The sequence below is a fragment of the Trichechus manatus genome, unplaced genomic scaffold (assembly GCF_000243295.1).
Source record: "Trichechus manatus latirostris isolate Lorelei unplaced genomic scaffold, TriManLat1.0 scaffold00054, whole genome shotgun sequence".
In the NCBI taxonomy this organism is placed as follows: Eukaryota; Metazoa; Chordata; class Mammalia; order Sirenia; family Trichechidae; genus Trichechus; species Trichechus manatus.
Window position 1 is genome coordinate 11,073,627 of NW_004443990.1, and position 20,213 is coordinate 11,093,839.

General features: G+C 40.5%; 1 protein-coding gene across 2 annotated transcripts in view; it reads left to right on the plus strand.

Annotated features, from left to right (window-relative positions):
• The window catches only part of CA10 (carbonic anhydrase 10), a 543,166-nt gene that overhangs the window by 129,792 nt on the left and 393,161 nt on the right, over window positions 1-20,213 (plus strand). The gene's annotated exons all lie outside the window — the stretch shown is intronic.

The following is a 20,213-nucleotide window of genomic DNA, read 5'->3' on the forward strand; positions in this document are numbered from 1 at the left end:
CTTTCTGAAATCTTGTTGTTTACCTTTTGGATTTCTAATTGTTGTTTTTGTATAATTTCTAGTTGTGAATTTATTTTAGCATTTTGTTCCTGCATTATTTTCCTGAATTCTTCCAATTTTTTGCCTGTGTTTTCCATGAATTTGTCTATTTTTTTCCTCATTTTTGTCTGCTTTTTGCTTCAACTCTTGGAGAATTCTGAGTATTAGAGATTTGAATTCCCTATCAGGTAGTTCTAGTGCCGTTTCTTCCATTAGAAAGTCATCTGGTGTTTTATTTTGGACGCCTAGTGGAACCATGCTGTTCTGTTTTTATAAATGCTTTGATATTGTCTGCTGTCTTCGGGGCATTCAGTAGTTATTTTTCTCATTTGTTGATTGTAGATTTATTTGTTTTGTCTTTTTTTTTTAATTTGGCTATGTCTGAGCAGGCAGGCTGTGTGTTCTTTGTTGGTTGCTCATCTGTGGGCAGGATATTTTTCACCTCCTTCTCCAGTTGGCAGGGTCAGTCGCTCAGATATGGTACAGCAGGGCAGGTCTAGCTGAAGAGGGGTTACTGGGATGGGTTGTTTGTGTCACTTACTACAGCCACCAGGGCGGGTCGGTAATCAGTGCAGGGCTGGTTCCAGTAGTCTGTGCCTGTGCTGCTTGGTGGTGTGATGTTAAACGCACAGTGCAGGTAGGCAGGATGTAGCGGGGAGATTGTTATGTGTGGAGCTAAGATGGATATAGGAGAGAGGAGAGAGGAACAGGAGCCAAAAACATACAAACAAAAAACAGCACTAGGGGGAGCTTGCTGTTGTAGTGGAGAGATGTGAGAGTATGAAATGGGGATAAACAAAAAGGGGAAGAAAAAGGAAAAAAAAATAAAGAAAAGAACGAATAAATAAAAATCAGAAAGAAAAGAACAGCAAAGCTCTCAGGGATCCCACCGGTGCAGCTATGAGGTCTGGGGAAGTTGTTCTCAGTTGTTGCAGTACAGCCTAGCTGGAAGACATAGAGGTATTGAGGGAACAGAAAGAGAAGGAAGGTGTAGAGAGACGAGAAACTGAGTAATGAAGAAAGACAAAAAGGGGAAAAGAGGGAAAAGAAAACAAAACAAATTAAAAAAAAAAAAAAAACAAGAAAACCCCCCCCAAAAAAAGAGAAAAAAAAACCCTACAAAAAAACAAATGCCTTCAGGGATCCCTCTGGGCTTCTGCGCAAGCCAAGTGGGTAGGCTCCAAGCCGCGCAGCACCGCCCGGCCAGAACGGGCTCCCAACTCAAGAAAAGGAAAAGAAAACTCACAAACAATTCAAAACAAACAAACAAACAAAAGTCCCAGGATCCTACCAGCGCGGCAGCCAGACCGGGAAGCAGCTCCACACTCGAACGGAGCTCCTCAGCCCCTCAAGAAGAAGCAAAGATGGCGCACAGAGCCAGGTATTTGAGCGAAAGGAGGGGGAGGTGGTGAGAGGTAAGGAAGAAATCAAAAGAAGTGGAAAAACAGCAACACCAGCAGCCAACAAATGGCATTCAGAGAGCCTGCCATTGTGGGCAGGTGGAATCCAAGCAGCTGGTGCTTCCTGGACAAGAGACTGTGGCCGGGGGAAGCAGAGGAGGCTCAGTGGGGGTGAAGAAGGATGGGGGGTGGGAAAGCGTATGTAGCAAATTGCCTGTTGTTCTGTCTCCCACTGGAAGCTCCGTGAAGCTGCTTTCTCACACACCCTATTTGCTGGTCTTTGATAGGAGTCCAAGATGGCAGATCCACATTGTGTTAGCTGATAGGGGACCTCTGCATGAATCCCTCCTTGCTCTCTGTTCTTTGTCAGTTTTCTCACTCCACTGGTTCTTGGCTGAGTTCTTTATCTTTTCATTTGATGTTTTAGGGTTTCAGGACTGCTGTTTTCTCTGTTTAGCTTAGTTTTTTGGATCTTTGCTGTGGAGGGACAGCGTGGTGCTTCTGCCTAAAGCGCCGTTTTGTCGGAAGTCCTCCCATTTCCAAATTTTTCCATCACCTTAACAGAAACCCGTTGCCCCCTAAGCAATGACTCTTTCTTCCTCCTTCCCACTCATCCCTGGTAACCACTGATAAACTTTGGTCTCTATATATTTACCTATTCTCGATATTTCATATAAGTGGGATCATGAAATATGTGTCCTTCATGTCTGACTTATTTCACTCAACATAGTGTCTTCAAGGTTCATCCATGTTGTGGCATGTTTCAGAACTTCGTTTCTCTTTTGCAGAGTCATACTCCATTGTATGTGAGTACCACATTTTGTTTATCCATTCATCTACTGATGGTCAGTTAGGCTGCTTCCATCTTTTGATCTTTGTGAATAGTGCTGCAATGAACAAGTATCTGTTTGTTTTCCTGCTTTCAATTCCTTTGGGTATATACCTAAGAGTTGATTTTTAATGTCACTTGAGAATGACTCAAAAAAATAAAAAAAAAGTAATTTGTCATGTTAGAGAGAATCTTCATTATTTTCTAACCATATCCTCTCTGCTTACACACCTTCAGTGCCCAGTCAGAGTCACCATATGGGAGGACTGTTCTAATGTAGGACTGCTTGATCATTTGCAACCTTCTCTGTACAACTCAGCTAAATATTGCCCCATATTTCTCCTATTTATCTGCCCTGTCCTCTGGAATAACTTGTAATATATTGTGTTGAATAATTAATGACCATTATGAGGTCTGCCCTAAGTCTTCCTTATCTGGATTAAAATGCTCTGGTTTCTTAAAGAGAGTATGACTTTCAGACCTTCTCACCATATCGATCATTATTCTTTGAACAAATTCTAATGTGTTAGTTTTACACTTACATGTGCTTGCCAGAAATGGATACTGTAATTTAAATATAGAGTGAACACGCCAATTATTTCTGATGACAAGGAAACAAGACTTCTATTAATGCAGCTTATGGCTGTATTAACTTTTTTAGAATGTGGAGAGATTTAATTTTTGTGTCTGTCTAAAGCCACAGGTAATTTAGCACACATTAATTTCCTACTCTACTGATATATGGGTAGCAGAGGTGATCACAGGAAACTCATTGGTTCATCCATCTGTCTGGCCTTTGGGCGGTCATTGTGCCGGGTTCAGACCACTTTAAAAAAAATCAATGTAACATTCATTCCTTGAATTAAAACAAGTGCCCGCTGTTTAAGATGATCATGTCTCCCTTGAAATTTCCTATCAGCTGCCAGTTGACAGAAGGTGCTATACAGAATGGAAGTTTTTTTTTTTTAATCCCTCTCAGTAGTGAGAATGTGTAGTCAATCTAATATTTAGAGGAGAAAGTTACTCATCCTGGATTTCAGTGCTGTAATGAGGCTTCTCAGAGAAAGAAAAAATGTTCCTTTACCCAGAATCATCTGAAGGGTACAAAAATAGAGACTTTCACATATACCCAAGGTTGGAAAGAAGGGGGTTGATTAACTAAAACCTATTGCTGACGAGTGGCTTCCGACTCATAGCCACCCTATAGTGACGCTATAGGACCGAGTAGAACTGCCCCCTAAGGTTTCCAAGGAGTGGCTGGTGAATTCAGACTGCCAACTTTTGATTAGCAGCCAAGCTCTTAACCACTTAATCTATAAACTATATTGTATATATATATAAAATCTCATAGTGATTTCAAGTAAAGCAAACATTGTAGCAGACAGCATCATTGTCTGGGCCCTGCCTGCCTCAGTAGCTTCACCTGTACCTCTTATTCTATGATCCCCTCATTATTGTGAATGTATCATGCTCGTACACACTGCTGGGCTTTGATAATAACACTAATAACAATTGCTCGTATTAATTAAGAACTAATTGTGTTTCAGGCCCTATGCCAAAACACTTCACATTCATTTTCTTGTGTAATCCTCACGCCAACTCTAAGAGGTAAGGTTCTTTTAGTGTCCCTATTTCTGGAAGAGGATACTGAGGCCTGGAGAGATTAAATAAGGTACCCAGGCTTGCAGTTAGTAAGCGGCCAAGCCAGAATTCCTACTGTTAAGCATGATGTTATGCTATTTCTCACATGCCTTGCACAAGCTGTTCCCCTGCCTGGAATTTCCTCCTCCCACCTGCTTATTTTGACTGGGTGACTACTATTTATCCTTCCAGATACCTCAGGTGTCACCTCCTTTAAGAAGCCCAGTACCCCTTCTTTGTGGTTCTGTTGCTGTCCATGTTGCTAGGACACTTACACACTGTGTCAGCTCTTGTTTCATTTTCTTCCACCAGACTGCAAGCTCCTGGAAGGCAGGGGCCACGTCACACTCATCTTTTTATACCCAGAATCTAGCACAGTGCCCAGATGTAGTTGTAACTCCTACAAACAGTCAGAATAAAATTTTTATTGAAGCCTCAACTTCCTTACTTATTGGCTCCGTGACCTCAGATAGGAAACGGAATCATTATCTCTGGCCTTACTCTCCTCATGTAGAAAATAAGGAAGTTGGACCTCAGCAGTTGTTCTCAAAGAATGTCCCTGGACCAGCAGCGTCAGCATCACCTGGCAACTTGGAAATGCAAATTCTCAGCCTCCATCCCAGACCTGCTGAAAAGGAAGCTGCGGATGGGTTCCAGCAACCTGTGCTTAACAAGCTTTCTAGATGATTCGAGAGCCACTACCAGGGGCTGACAAACTACACAGCCTGCTGGCCTGTGGGCCAAATCCCATCCAAGGCCTGTTTTTGTCCTTTTTCTCTTCTGAGCTAAAAATTGTTTTACATTTTGAAAAGGTTGTAAAAACAAAAGCCGAAGAAGAAGAATATGCAACAGAGACCATATATGGCCCAGCAAAGCCTGCAATATTTACTAGTTGGCTGTTCCCAGAAGGTTTGCTGACTCCTGTACTATGCAATAGGATTACTGAAGGCCTTTCTAGTTCTGTGATTCTTTATTATGAGTCCGGTGTGATATCACCAATTGATAGTAGACTGCAGGTCAGGAGAACTGAGTGCTAGACCATCTGGTTCTACCTTGTTGTAATCTAAGCCTCCAATTTCTGATCTTCAGAAATGAGATTAGGGTATGGTTACTGAATTAGTCAGGATTCCATCAGGAAAGCAGAAAGCATGCCAGGCATCTCAAACAAAGGGCAATTAGTACAGAGAGTTGGAGTGCATAGCTGTTTGAAAGCTGAAAGAACAGAAAGGGGATGTCGTGGCAACTTAGGCAACTTGGCATGAATAAAACCAGGGAGCAGCTACCACCCTAGGACTTGGGGAGCACAAGGGAGAGGCTACAAGGAAGAATGTAGAAGCGGGAAGGTAGGCCCTGCAGGGCTGTAGCTCAACCCTTTAAGGAAACAGTACAACAAACTGGTGCTCACAACTGAGAAGGCAGTGTCCTGTAGCTGGTACTTGGACGGCTTTGGACAGCTTTATGGTTCTTCTGACTAATACAAGAGTGTGGCCCAATGGATGCTTAGAGTACGAAGGAGGGTGTGGCCTGGCTGGTACTAGGATAACCTGAAGGTGCAGCTCTGCAGCTGAGGCCTGCACCGGGGTGGTACTCTACTGAGAGGGGGCAAGGCCTGCAAGATGGGTACCAGGAAAAGCTAAAGGGAGGAGTCATAACTTCTTGGCGTGGCTGCTCCTGCAGTAAAGTCTGCAAGTGCTGAAGCTGGAAGGGGGACCCTTTTGCCCTCCTCCCAAGCTCCAGTTTCCCACCAATGTCTTTCATGGGAAGAACCTACCAAGAAGCCAGCTGGAAGGGAGATAGGAAGTGTAGTGTCTAAGCCTCTAGAGTCCCAGCCCCAGCATCACAGAACAGACAATGGAAGGATGGGCTTGGGGCTGAGATACAGTAGGCAAGTCACCAGCACAGTCGGCCTGATGATCTTCAAGGCCCCTCTCTACTGGAAGAATTGCATTGTATAAACATGTTGATTACAGAAATGTCAGTGTGTACGCATGCTTCCATTGCCCACTCCAGATGTTACAGGGAGTAACCAGCCTCTCAAGGGGACCATTGTACCCCCTGGAATATCTGAGGTTGAGGCAGAAATAAAGAAAAAGTATGAACATATTTTTGTCCACCAGTCATGTTCTAGGCCCTGTTTCACAATATAATGTTGACTTATAAAATCAGATTTGATTCTTGTTGAGAATGTTCTGCGTGCAGTCTTCTATTGTTGTCTGTATTCATCTTAATTTAGAGTGAGTTCAAGAGAGGTCAACCAGCTTCCAAGGCTCTTTGCTTCTCCCCTAGGCTGCCTCTCTAGCCTGCCTCCATTACCACCCACCCCAGCTATCCTGTCCTCTAGCCACTTGGACTGGGCACTAGAATAACCGTTTGTATTTAATAAACAATTATATAGTTCCTACCATGTGCTCTAAGAGCTTTACCAACACTCATTCAATCCTCATAGCAACCCTATGATGTGGGTACTGTTATTTGCAGTATTTCACACACTGGTTAAGTGGTGGAGTCAGGATTGAATTGGGCTCAGGCCGTCTGGCTTCAGATCTCACAAATCATTATACTAAAATATGATGGACTCCCTCATACCATCATCCAGCTCTGTCTGATCTGAAAATGCTGCCATAATTGTTTCATCTCTCTCTCTTCTCTTCTAAGAAATAAAAACGCAATTACAGTTAAAGGCATCTGTGTACCTTTTCTTAATCCCCTTCCTTCTCATTCCTCCCCAGATCAAACCACTGTCGCAAATTTTTTGTTTATCGTTGCCCTGCAGGCTTTTACTTTGACCGTATTCGTGTGTATGGTACTATTACACAATTGTAAAATTATACAATTTATAGTACTGTTTCCATGTTGATAGTTTTTATTAGCATGGCATGTTCTACAGTATGTATCCTTCTGCTGCATGTTATTTTTTTCACTTACTATGTTTGTGAGATTGTTGTAGCTTATTTAACTGCTCAATAGTAGTTCGTTATATGGATGTACCACAATTTATTTTTGCATTGTGCTGTTGATGAGCATTTAGGATATTTTTAATTTTTTATTATTACAAAAATAAGCAGTATAAATTTTTGTTTCTGTATCTTTGGGCACACGTGTAGTTTTATACTAGGAATGGAATTTCTGGATTATAGGGTATGAACGTCTTCAGTTTTACTAGATACTTCCATAGGGTTCTCCAACGTGGTTGTACCTATGTATGACATATGAATCCTTATCAACTCTGGATATTATCAGGGTTTTGCATTTTTGCAGTGTGATAGGGCTGAAATGGGATCTCCTGGTGTTTTCTTTGTGTTAACATGGGTAAGAGCCACACTATGAAATTTCATTGCTTCACATCTTTGTTATCTCATTTGCCTGGAATGTTCTCCTGTTTCTCCACTTAGCAATATCTATTTCACTCTTGTGAAATCCCTGCTTCCCTCCAGATGCATTTTGCTGTTGTCTCTTTTGTGGCCCGTTGCCCTTTAATTCTAAGTAGGGTAATCGGTTGATGTCAGTTGTTTTGGCATAATTATTACTAGTGCCTCCTTTTCCTTCTCAAAGTCACCCTCTTTGGAAAATAATTCAGTGGTGACCTTTATTGTAACTCCATTATGGTGTTTACTACAAAGTAGTGACATCCTGTGTGTTTGCCCGTCATTCCGCCCTTGCAATTCTGAGAGCTCCTAGACCCCTGATCTTTTCATTCAAAGTGCCCAACTTCCAGCAGTTGCTCAATAAGTGTTTGTTTCATGTCAGCCATACCTTTGTCATCCAGAAGAAAGGTCTGAACACTCGAGTTTTATTCTCTTTTCATGGAGCCTGACCTGGCTCAAACCCAGCTTGTCTCTATCAGGGAAAACAGTAAAGAACCTTTTATCTGCTGAGTGCAAATCCCGTTTCCTTGTTAGCACTCCATCAAGAGGACTAAAAAAAAAAAAGAAAACCCATTGCCTTTGAGTCGATTCCGACTCATAGTGACCCTATAGGACAGAATAGAACTGCCCCATAGGGTTTCCAAGGAGTGGCTGGTGGATTTGAACTGCTGACCTTTTGATCAGCAGCTGAGCTCTTAACCACTGTGCCACCAGGGCTCCACTCAGAGGGAGGCACCATGAAATCAGTAACTAAGGTAAACGAAAGACACTGCTTTATGTTTGTGCTTCAAGTTTTAAGAATTGAGTTTCATGATACAATTAGAATAAGCCATTGTGTTTCCAGCATGCAAAAAAGAGGTACAAAGCTGTATGGATTAGAATTATTCAGGGAGCTATCAAGTAGACCCATGCAGAAAGGGAATTGCTCTTCAAGGAAGGTGCCTTGCAAAATGAAAATAATAATAATAAAGTGATATTGATAGCCTTTGGTTGCCATGGAAATACTAGTTCACCTGCTCCTATTAGACACTGTGGTTCGTTTCACTATATTAGGTTTAATAGAAAATCACATTCTCAGCTATATTTTTTAACTGTGTCTGGGATTTAAAATATTCACTGGGCTGTGGTGGTCGTGGGCAAGCACAGAATTACGCGTTTTAGTTTGTGCATTGATATGACCTCCCTGTTGGGTTTAGAAAGCAGAACAGTCAGTGCTTTTAACTTAATCCGGTTTTATCTGTGTGTATGAGATTAGAGATGTTTGTTGTACCCAGGGCGGCGCCTGCATTTTTTAGAGTGCTTCCAATTCCAAATTCCTGTTCCTCTGTTAAAACTCTGCATTGCAGTGAACATGTGGCCCTGGCAATTATATCTCAGATATTCCAAGGGAATCAGAGAGTCTGAATTTCTAATTTTTATCAACCTTATTAGTTTGTTCCATCATTTCATTTGTGGATTAAGCAGTTAGTGCAAAGGGGAAAAAGGGGGGAAGGGAAAAATACTAGCATTTACTGGATCCGTGATATAACCCAGGAACTGTGTAAAGAACTTTGCAATTGTTATTATCTTCAATCCTTAAGTTATTATATGCCCTTGATTTTTTATATTTCAACAAACTCAGTACCAGAGAAGGGAGGTGATTTCTATACAGTCCTGCATTTGATTATTTATGGAATCCAATGCCGTTCTCATTATACCATGGTGAATTGGTGAACAATTACATATTTTTAAAAAGTGTAGAAAGTTACTTTATTGGGCTCAGCAAAGTAAATGTGTTTGTATTTAAATGTTAGAAGAATTACTGTCAACAACCTCATTATGAACCAAATATTTTATTATATTATTTTTCTTGGCTATGCCTTGATATGCATCCAAGGATCGGCTATTTGGAGCAGTGATGGAAATGAAATCCATTGGATCCCTTTGTTTCTGTTTACATGTTCCTCTTCAGTTCCCATAGGATCAAGGCCAGATTCCTCTGTCATCCTGGACATCCATTTCTCACTTCTTCTCCTCCGCAGGGACGGCTTCTGAGTACACACTCTTTCTCACGTCATTCCATTAATGTTATCCAACTGTTTTGCAACTCATGGTTAAGACAGAAAGGTCAACAGGCCCTACTACCTGATCTTTAAAAGGCTGATAATGTCAAGATAAATGTATCCTCTTAAATCTGTTTTTGAAGGCCGGAATCATTCATGCATTTCTGGGAGAAGATAATGACATCAAAATGATCACCAGGAGCCAGTTCCTGCGATCATGGGAGGCAGACGGCATTTACTGCTCAGCTAGACAGGAGCCCGGGCCACCGAGTGCCTGTTGTTCATTGCTAGTGGACTAGATCTTAGGGTCTGAAGATCAAGTCATTATTCTGCACTGTGCAGCAAGGCAGTATGTGTTTTCCGAATGAGCTGATGCCATAGCTCGACATGAGAACTCTTAACTTGTAAAGAAGCCTTTCTTTCTCAGAGTGTGTGTGTGTGTGTGTGTGTGTGTGTGTACTATATATATATACACAAACTAGTTGCTGACAAGTCAACTCTGACTCATGGTGACTCCATGGGTGTGAGTGAGAGTAGCACTGTGTTCCATAGGGTTTTCAGTGGCTACTTTTTCAAAAGTAGATAACCAGGCCTTTCTTCTGAGGCACCTCTGGATGGACTTGAACCACCAGCTTTTCAGTTAGCAGCTGAGTGTGTTAACTGTTTGTACCACCCAGGAACTCTCTCTCTCCCCACCCCCTTCCTTTCTCTCTCTCTGTATGTGTGTATATATATATATGTATATACATATATACATATATAGTGTGTGTGTATTGCATGTATTAGACATATACACATATGATACAATAAATTATAGAATAAATGCACTATTTTTAGTTCAGCCAAGTGACTTTCTATACTTGGGTTTGAAATAGAACATAAGGTTGTATGGCTAAGGAGTTGCATGTTCAGTGGCTCACACTACTCAAATCCATTCCTTCCCTTTGGAGATTCAGATTCAAGGAAACTGTGAAGTGCCCACTGCTGGCCAGACACCATGCCAGGTACTTTGCATTTTAATAATTTCCCACAACAACGGTGGGGCATAGGAATTGTCGGGTTTTTACAGATGAGAAACAGCTAAGGCCTTCAGAGGTTGAGCAGCTTACCCAAGGCTGTGTGATTCAAGCCCTTTAACTCCCAAGTCTTGTGCTCTGTTTCTATACCACTGCTTCTGTCTCACCAACAGCATTATTTCAAGGCTGGACAACATGTTGCTCCAAATCCATGTGGAATCAGAAAGAGAAATAAGAAATTGTTGGAATATGGTAGGGTTAGTTAACCAAAGGATGTTTTAGGATCATCTCTTAAGAACTTAAAGAGGTGTTAATTGTCCACCTCATGATGGTCAGACTAAATTAAGCAGGAAGGAGGTCCAGTTTATCTAACTGGGTCCCTTTTTGTTTCTTGAGATGTTATGGAGGAGGCATGAGAGGAGACAGACGTAAGAGGAACTCCGGCAATGCATACACATAAAGGAGCTTGATTAAGTTATTTGATTAACTTACCAACCTAAACCACCACCTGTCTGTCAGTTTGTTGCACCATGGTACAGACTAAGACAGACTAGGAAGAAAGGCCTGCCATTCTACTTCAGAAAATTAGCCACTTAAATTTTTATAAATTATTATGTTGTACATCATTGCATTTTATGAGGGAAATTATATGCTATAGAGATATTCCCAATTTTGAGGATTCATGAAAATCCAGGTTCTTATTTTTCTCAGTTATAACTTCAGAATAACTTACTAATATACCAGTGAAGTTCAAAAGGAATCATCCAGTAGTTCTAAAGAATATAACAGAAGAGGGGTCAGGAAGATGTAAGACCAGGTAAATATGTTTTCTAGGCCACCAACTGGGAAGAGAGTTTTAGTGATAAGCTGTGTGGAAAAAGGCAAAAGTTGGCCTTAGCCTCTTCAAGGTCCTAAAAGCCCTGTTATCAAAGCAGAAACTTCACAGGCACCCAGACAGTAGGCAATTTGTGGATGCACGTTAGAAAAGTGGACAATTCGTCTAATTAAATGTTGCATGCACAGCCCTATCATGACTAGAACTTCCCCTTTGCAATGCAGTGGCTGAGAGGACAAGTTGCATTCTCTTTTTATTTAGTCCACACCCAAGTATTGTTCTTAGCTTCTTTTGTGGACTCTAAAGCCAGCCCCAGGCAACAGCCACAAACATTTACAAGTGATGCAGTTGGGTAGGAGAATCTTGCCCTGAGTGAACCCCTTGCCAAAATCCCCAATGGTGTTCCAGTATCTTTGGTAGTACCTCACTTTCTATGAGAGGTGTGCTCTTGAAAGACTGTATGTAAATCATTGTTTTACAATTCCAATTTCACTGAAATGCTGTTGTTGTTATTAGTTGTCCTTGAGCTGACTCATGGCAACTCCATGTACAACAAAATGAAACATTGCCCAGTCCTGCACCATATTCACCGTCGTTGGTATGCCTGAGTCCATTGTTGTGGCCACTGTGTATGTATTCTGAGTGCATTCCAACCTAGAGGGCTGATCTTCGAGTACTATATCCTGTTGTGATCCATAGGCTTTCCATTGGCTAGTTTTTAGAAGTAATCTCCAGGCCTTTCTTCCTAGTTTGCCTTGGTCTGGAAGCCCCACTGAAATGTGTGCACCATGAGTGACCCTGCTGGTATTTGAAATCCCAGTGCTTACTTCCAGTATCATAGCAACACACAAGCCACCCCAGTGCAATAAACTGACAGATGGTGAACTGAAATGCTACAAAGCACGAAATAAATATCTAAGAAGTATCTTTTTAACAAAATCCAGAATAGTTCTACAACAGGTATACATATACATACATGTAGATTTGTAAAACCATTTCTTGGTGTTTATTTCCTGTAAATTGGCTTTGTATATATGGGTTTATTTGAAAGAGATGACACGCTTGTTGTCAGTTCTATTATTAGGAAATAGTGGTTCCATGTCTATTTCCTTCTCGAAAAAAGGGGGTATAAAATTTTGGCCAAACATAACTCTGCAGCCCTGCGTTTTGTTAATAACACCATAATACCACCTGGGGTTTTTAGCACATTCATTAAGAGGAGCTCATCAGGTTCTTACCTTTATTACCTCATTTATCTTCCAGGCATACCTGGAAGGTACAGAGTCAGATATTATTACTTACGTTTACAGAGGGGAAATCTGAGAGGTCATCCAGCCTAAAGTGGTGGTCAGCAAGAAGGCTCTGGTGGGAACTCAGGTGGACCAGATCTCAAGTACAGCCCACCAGTGTTTGATGGCAGTCTGAGCCCAGAGGTCCGTCCTTAGCACAGGAGCCCAAGTAAAGTGAAGTTCTATCAGGTGACTTGTCACCAACTTGCCTGCTTGCCACTTATTAGAGACACCGTGTGGACAAATTACTTAATTCTCTTAGTTACGGCTTTCTCACCTGAAAAGCGCACAGACTATCTGTGTCACTTCCCAGGAAAGATTCTTTCCTAAGAAGGATCAGCGCTGTTCTGAGTAGGGATGAGGGAGGAAAGAGAGGGGTTTATGTCTTACTTTCTCTTCAGAACATGCTTCTACAAACAGGATGGGTAGGTCATCCCTTAACAGACTCAGGGGTTCCTTGCTGCCTGCACTATAGCTTCCATAGATTTTTTAAAGTTAACTTCTCTAATGTGAAGTCTTCTCTCTCACCAATTATATTGTATCAATTTCCCTGTTATTTTATCCTAGAACCTAGAACAGTAAAAAACAAAATAAAAACCCAAGGCCGTCAAGTTGATTGCAACTGCCCCATAGAGTTTCCAGGACAGTAATCTTATGGAAGCAAACTACCACCATCTTCTCCTGCAGACGGGCTGGTACGTTACAACCACTGACCTCTTGGCCAACAGCCAAGAGCTTAACCACTGCACCACCAGGGTTCCATCTTAGAACAGTTGTTGTTAGGAACGATGGGTCTCTGAAAGTGTGTGCTGGTTTGAGAAGGTTGGGATGATTTTTAGTCCCTAATCTAAATGGGAAAAGCCAGAGAAAACGTGGTATCTTAGACTCCAAGATCATCCCGACTGGGACAGACTTCAGAGAATTATCATCCAAACCTCCCCCCCGCTTTTTTTTTCTTAAATAGACTTCATTTTTTAAAGCAGTTTTAACTTTACAGAAAAATTGTGTAGAAAGTACAGACGTTTTCCATATACTCCCTTCCTCTGCCCATACAGATTCTCCTGTTAGTAACATCTTGCATTAGTGCATTTGTATGATACATGTGTTACAACTGATGGATCAGTATCAATATCGTATCACAAGCTAAAGCCCATAGTTGGCATTCAGGTTCACTCCTTGTATTCTAGAGTCCTAGGAATTTATAAACGAAGCCACAGAGAGGAACACAAGAAGACAGTCAGTCCAGTTGTATTTCCTTCCCTCGAGGAGGTTTTCTCCTGTCACCAGCTTTTGTTTTTGAAAACCTAAGGTCATTGGGAGGATTCAACTAGAGAAAAAAAAAAAGAGAGAGGAGAGGGAGAGACAGAAGTAGGTGACTTTTGCAGAGGAATATGGAAGTTGTATTAGAGAGGAGGGCAGGATTCACCAAGTCTGGAAAGCCAGTGGTGTTTGGAGGAGAATCAGAGACTGATTTAATTTTCCTTAAAGATAACAATGAAACTCACATTTTCTTGCACACTCCGCTTTGTAAAGCAAGATCCCCACCTTTAGAGTTCTAAGACGTATGCTCGGTCTTCACAGGGATGAGTTCACCATGAATGGGATCCCAGGCCTGCCAGAACCTTAACCTCAGCCAGGATGGAGATTAGTTAACTATTGTTCTTCCCTCAATTAAAGAGATATTGTCCCTCACTTTATATATATAAATACAGTGACCGTATATATAAAATGACCACAGAAAAGCAGCACAAATAGCATAAACACCCCAGTCAAGTTTGTGGTTTCTCTTTTGGGTCACCCCTTGTGTGTCTCATCTCTTCCCTGTTATCATTGTCCCCTTCTTTACCCACAGCTCGAAAAGCAATCATCGAATCCATTTGTCTCCACCAAGTTGCCTATGACATTCTGAAAAGGCTGGTATTTTAGGCATGTTTCACTTCTCTACAATCAAAAATGTTTAAAGATTAATGAGGACAGGAAAGGCTTTCGTGAATAGAAATGGCAGTGTTCTGATTTTATCTGCTCCCATCTAGGTGCCTTACCCATTTGATTTAAGTGGCAGTTAGATGTTTTTTTACAAATTAGCCCATTTTAAAAATGCAATGTATTCAAAGCAAAAAACCATCTAGTCTTGTGTGAATGAGGCTTAGGAAAATTGCTTTCTATTATCAGTATTTTTCAGCAGAGCCACAATGAGGTATGTGTCCATTCTGAAGTATGTGCCATTTCTCAAGACCTGGCTTATTAATCGTCATGAAAATCTGAGCCATATCATCTTACAGGGAGTCCTTCTCTAAGCTTTATGCCAACGTGTGAGTTAGCTTTATACCCTTCTTGTGACTATTAGTTATGAGAGACAATGTGACGGGAGCATAGTTCTGGCATCTCATGTGTCAAAAGGAGCCTGTTTGGGGTACTAGTTCTCTAATGCAGAAGTCAGCCCATTTAATTAGATGGCATCTTAGGAACATGGCCACTTTGTAAGGTAGAGCAAATATTTTAAAAGCAGTAAATACTAGACTTTCCTTTTTATCTGTAATATACGTACATATACACACACACACACATATATACCCTACAGAAAATCAACTATAACGTATAAAGACCATGTATTCTGATATCCTCTACCTTCTTCCTGATAATAATGACAATCATTATCATGTTCATGATCATCATCCCAATCATCAACTTCTTCGGCACAATCATCATTGTTATCACCATTACCATTATCATAGCTCTGATTTATTAAGGAATCACTATGAACCACATACTATTCTACGTACTTTGCATGCATATTATTTCCAATCCCTACAAGCCTGTCAGATAATTATGCATGATTATCACCATTTTAAGGAAAGGCTTTTGGAGGGAGGCCTAAATGTCATCCATGGCTGAGGAAGTAGCTTGTAATGACCCCATGGTGCTTTTAGGTATCTTCTGATAACACCATTCTGCTTCTCCTTTGACTTTGGGATTTATGACCTGGTTCATTTCCTCTGCTTCTCTTTGGCTTGGGATTTCCAGCAGTAGTCTTGCCACATATGACCCCTGCTCGTGATGTGGTAGTCCCTTCAGCACTCATGGAGTCCCTGGGTGATGCAGATGATTAATGTGCTTGGCTATTAACCGAAAGGTTGGAGGTTCAATTCCACACAGTGGTGCCTAGGAAGAAAGGCCTGGTGATCCACTTCTGAAAAAATCAGCCATTGGAAGCCTTACGTAGCACAGTTCTACTCTGATACACATGGGGTCACCATGAGTCAGAATCAGCTCGATGGCAACTGGTCTTTTCTAGCACCCATGGATTTATAGTTGTATTGCTTGGCTCAAGCATTCTCATTTAGGACAACTGGGGGCTAGGGCAGCAAAAAATTGAAATTTTATTTCTAGATTTAACATTATTACTTCGTTAATACCTTAAATTTGGCACACATTTCATATGCGTGACCATGTCTAAGTAAAATAAGTAGATCGTGTGTTGATTCTATGACAGGGATTATTACAGTATGAAAAGTATCACCTCAAAAGGGAGTATTCTCCTTCTGGCTATGGAGGATTAGCTTGTAGCAGATCCATCTTCCTACTGAGAAGCGCTAGATTAGGTGCATAAATATTTTTAAAATATGTTGGAAGACATCAGAAATCTACTAAGACTGCCAAGACATAAGAGACCAAGATGCAAGATGTAAGGGAAGTGTAGAAGGCAGAAGCAATATTTGATGAGATAGTGGCTGAGAATTTTCTAAAATGGATAAACACATTATCCCACAGATTCAAGAAACTTGACAAAAATCCCAAGCAGGATAAATAAAATAAAACCACACCTAGGAACATCATAATAAAACAAAGAGAATGTGAAAATCTTAAAAGCCGACAGAGGAGAAAAAAAGGACGTTACTTTCAAAGAAGCAACGATAAGGCTGATTTCTCATTGCATATAAGTTATGGAGAGCAGAATAAATGGAATGACTTTTAAAAGCAATTAAAGAGGATAACAAATCCTAAAATTAAATACATAGTGAAATATCTTTTCATTATGAAGGTAAATACAGACATTTTTGGACAAAAACTGAGGGAATCCATCTACTACAGATTTTCAGTAAAGAAAATAGTAAAGGAAATTCTTTAGGCAAAGAAAAATGATCCTAGATGGAAGCAAGAAAATTCAGGAAGGAAGGAAGAAAAACAAAGTATAAATCTAAATTAATATTGACTTTGTTGTTGTTGTTAGGTGCTGTTGAGTCAGTTCCAACTTACAGCAACCCTACGTACAACGAAAAGAAACACTGCCCTGTCCTGCGCCATCCTCACAATTGTTGTTACGCGTGAATCCATTGTTGCAGCCATTGTGTCAGTCCATCTCATTGAGGGTCTTCCTCTTTTTCACTGACCCTCTACTTACCAAGCATGATGTCTTTTTCCAGGGACTGATCCCTCCTGACAACACATGCAAAACATGTGAGAAGTCTCGCCATCCTCACTTCTAAGGAGCATTCTGGCTGTACTTCTTCCAAAACAGATTTGTTCATTCTTCTGGCAGTCCATAGTATATTCACTATTCTTTGCCAACACTATAATTCAAAGGCATTAATTCTTCTTCAGTCTTCCTTATTCATTGTCCAGTTTTCACATGCATATGAGGTGACTGAAAACACCATGGCTTGGGTCAGGCACACTGTAGTCCTTAAAGTGACATCTTTGCTTTTTTAACACTTTTAGAGAGGTCTTTTTAAAAAAAAACTTTGTATTTTCATAGCCTCAAACTTGATAAAGCAAAAAATGACAGAACTAAAAAGAGAATAGATAAATCTACAACTATAATGGGAGATTTTTAACAAATATCTCTCAATAACTGATATAACAAGCTACTAAAAAAAATAAAATGGGCCAAGATACAAAAGATCTGAATATACATTCTCTTCAAAGTGGTATTAAATGGGAAATCAGTAATAAAAACATAACCACAAAATTCTAAAATGTTTGAAAATCAAGCAACATATTTCTAAGTAATCCGTGGCTCAAAGAAGAACTCACAATGGAAATTAGAAAAAATTATTGAATTTCCTTGCTTCTATCTGGGGATTTTGGGGTACTGGTAGTGTTTCTTTTCCAGATCTAGGACCTTGACTCTAGGTGGTAAATACACAGTTTTGTTCACTTTGTAAAAATTCATCAGGCTATATACACTTATGGTCTGTGCACTTTTCTGAGTATATTATACATCAATTTAAAAAAAAAAAAAATATATAAAGTGTATGCTCACATTGCTCCCTGTAAGAAAATCCCCAAATTGCTTTCAGATACTGCAGTTTATATTAGGGGATTGACTAAATTAAACTAAACAAAACGAACTTCTTTCTCAGGCTCCAGAATGGCTAGAACAGAGATGATGCATCTTTTTCTGTTTTTGTTTTTGTTTTTGATGTTGCATGAGAGCCAATTCAGACAAAGATTAAAATACTTAAAAGCTACAAAATTAAAATACTTTTACTGAATTACATGAAAAGGTATAATTTTGAAATTATGATTACCTTCCCTATTAAAGAGAAGAATAGCAATGAGAAAACTGACCCTTTTTTTAAACCACTAAATGTCAGTATTTGGGCATATATGAAAAGTAGCTTGATTTCACTATTGTTAAATCTTTTATCCTTTATTTTTGAAGATTGCTTTAGAGTTCTCAATGGGTGTTTACATGCATTCTCTCATTTCATTCTTTAAACAACCCAAGGTTTTGTTTTCTGTTTTGTTTTAAATATATATTACTCTCTGTGGAAGGAGTGCTGGTAGCACAGTGGTTAAGCACTCGGATGCTAACCGGAAGGTTTGCGATTCAAACCCACCTAGCAATTCCTCGGGAAAAGGCTTGGCAATCTGCTTCTGTAAAGATCACAGCCAGGAAACCCTGTGAGGCAGTTCTACTGTGTCACAGGGTGGCTATGAGTCAGAAGCGACTGGACCACACCCAACAATAACATCAGCCCCTCTGTAGAGTGGTGAAGTGAATTTTCTAAGAACCTTGCTTAGTTAGTGGCAGACCTGAGGCTAGAATTAGCTCTTTCCAATCAATGTAACATTTACTGAGTGGTGATTGTAATGCTAGGCACTCTGCTATGCACAGGGAATATAGTTAATAAAATAATGGGGGAGGTTCTTCTCCAAAATGGTCATCCCTCTCCTGTAATTGGAAATCGTTCCTTTGTTACCCCCAATTTCTTTCTTTCTTTTTTTGGGGAGGTGTGTGTCTGTGAAGCTTCTATGGCTTTGACCTGGTCAAGTTGTGCTGACTTCCCCAGTATTGTGTACTATCTTACCCTTAACCAAAGTTACCACTTATCTATTATCTAGTAGTGTTTTCCTCTCCCCACCCTCCCCTCCCTCGTAAAATTAAAGATTGTTTCTGTTACCCCTAATTTCTTAGGGCAAGTTGTGCAACTCAGAGCAGAGAGAGTGCCTCTATTTTGTGGAGGAATAACTGCACAGAGAGGCTCTGTGCTCGTTTAGATTCTGGTATCTGAAGATTTGGAGCCCTGATGGCACAGTAGTTAAGAGCTTGGCTGCTAACCAAAGGGTCGGCAGTTCGAATTCACTAGCTGCAACTTGGAAACCCCATTAGGCAGTTCTACTCTGTCCTGTAGGGTTGCCATGAGTCAAATTTGACTCGACAGCAATGCTTTTGGTTTGGTTTGGTTTGGTCTGAAGAGTCCAGCCGGCTGTGTGTCTCAGCTCAGACCATGGCAGGGTACTGCAGTGCCTCTCCCAAAGGATTCTTGCTACTTCTCCCCACCCCCCTTGCTGGATGTCCACCCCATGGCCATCTCGCACATCTAGAATGCACCTTCTCTGAGGACCACCCCCCACCATCACGTTCTAAAAAAGGTGCCCTCCACAATCAAGATAGTTAATCTGAAATGGTCTCTGCTGTTGTGTGCCGTTGAGTTGATTTCAACTCAATAGCGACCCCGTATGACAGAGAACTGCCCTATAGGGTTTTCTAGGTTGCAGTCTTTACCGAAGCAGATCAACAGGTCTTTTCTCCCTCGGAGCCGCTGGGGAGTTCGAACAGCCAACCTTTCAGTTGGCAGCCCAGCGCTTAACCATTGTGCCACCAGGACTCCTCAACCAAACATTAGTCAAGCTTTTATTTGTTATTAGAGATTTTTTTTTAAGAGAATAACTTTATACAGTTGAACACTTCGCTATTTCATCTTCTCTCCCACTGTCACCAGAGGAGAGCACTACACTGAGGATGGTGTGCAGTCTACTGACCATCATCTTTATTATTGTTACATATGTACGTGTCGTACATGTCCCATTGCAAACTTACCTTTTTACTTTATATTATGTTTCTGAAATGTATTCTTGTTTGTAAACGTAGGTCTCATTTATTAATTTTAGCTGCTCTTTAGGATTCCATTGTATGAATGGACTGCAATTATCCATTCTCTTGTATGATGCGTTTGTCCAGTTAATGGCAAATTTTTGCTAATGGTTGTTTAAATATGAAGTTCCCTGAGTTACTAGTAAAGGTGAGCATCTATTCACGTGATTAGGTTTCCTCTTCTGTGAATTTTTAGATGTCTTTTGCCCATTTTTCAATTGAATGTTTTTTTTTTTCTTATTGATTTGTAGGAGTGCCGGATACTAATATTATGTCAGTTATATGCCCAGCAAATATCTTCTCTGTCTGAGATTTTTCACTTTGTTTATACAGGATTTAAAGTTTTAATATGTCACATTTATCCATTTATCAACCT